Here is a 1,525-nt window from a genome sequence, read left to right as displayed (position 1 = left end):
TGGATGGATGGATGGATGGATGATGGATGGATATATGATGGATGGATGGATAGATGATGGATGGGTGAATGGAAGGATGATGGCTGGATGGATGGATGGATGGATGGATGAATGGAAGGATGGGTGGATGGATGGATGATGGATAGATGATGGATGGTTAATGGATGATGGATGGATGATGAATGGATGATGGATAGATGATGGATGGATGCTAGATAGACGATGTATGATGGATAGATGATGGATGGATGATGAATGGATGATGGATAGATGATGCATGGATAGATGATGGATAGATAATGGATGATGAATGGATGATGGATAGATGATGGATGATGGACGGATGGATGAATGGATGGATGGATGATGTATGATGGATGGGTGGATGGATGGTGGATGGATGATGGGTAGATGGTGGAGGATGGATGGAAGGATGGATGGATGATGTATGATGGATGGGTGGATGGATGGTGGAGGATGGATGGAAGGATGGATGATGGATGGATAGATGATGGATGATGGATGGATGATGGATGGGTGGATGATGGATTGATGATGGATGATGGATGGGTGGATGGATGGTGGAGGATGGATGGAAGGATGGATGATGGATGATGGAGGGTGGATGATGGATGGATGGATGATGGATGATGGATGATGGATGGTGGAGGATGGATGATGGATGATGGATGGGTGGATGGATGATGGACAGAGAGATGACTATCTCTCTAGGTGCTGGCTTAGGGTTTGGGGGACCATCCTCTATTGCAAACCTATCCCCCAACTTTCCATCCTGTGAAGAGTGACTGGGCAAACACCGCCCACGCCGCCCACGCCGTGCCCCATGGGGAGGGAGCCAGTCGTCACGGCCGCCTCAGGCTCACTCGCTACAACAATTTAATCAGATGAGGCCGGGGGTGCATTTCCTGTCTGTGAGCAAGCCTTTCGCTGGGGCGCAGGCTGGATGTGGGGGACAGAGGAGAGCCGGCAGGACCGTGACTGCCAGGGGACCCCAGAATGGCCCAGATCCCCAGGAGGCAGGAGGGGACGCAGGCGTGGCCGTGGAGGGAAGGGACTGGAGTAAGACTGTGACTGGGACATTTTGCCTCGAGCCCAGTGGGGGGCAGAGGGCAGGGGGCAGGGGGGAGGGACCTCTCCATGTGCCTCGGGCTCCTGAGCTGGGGGCAAGGTGGGGCAAGGTCCTACGAGGGCCCCAAATCGAGGCCTGCTCATCCTCCACGCCCCATTTTACTGGCACCTCCACCCCCGGGCCAGGGCCCCCTCCCTCCACCACAAACAAAAGAAAGGGCAGGAAGACGAACAAGAACACAGGCGTGCCTGTCTGGGGGGGAGAGGCCGCACCCAGCTGCCCCCCGTCCTCACACCGGCCCCCCCTCGGCTCAGACACGGCTCCCGGGGGGCCCTGCGTCACCGGGCTGGGCGAGGTGGCGTCAGCGGACCCCGGGGACTGGGCCTCTCTGCATTGTGTTATTAGCGGCCCATGGACGTCACGGCCGTGAGTCCT

The sequence above is a fragment of the Myotis davidii genome, unplaced genomic scaffold (genome assembly GCF_000327345.1).
Source record: "Myotis davidii unplaced genomic scaffold, ASM32734v1 scaffold2730, whole genome shotgun sequence".
Lineage (NCBI taxonomy): Eukaryota > Metazoa > Chordata > Mammalia > Chiroptera > Vespertilionidae > Myotis > Myotis davidii.
The sequence above is the reverse complement of the archived record's forward strand: the minus strand, read 5'-3'. Positions refer to the sequence as shown.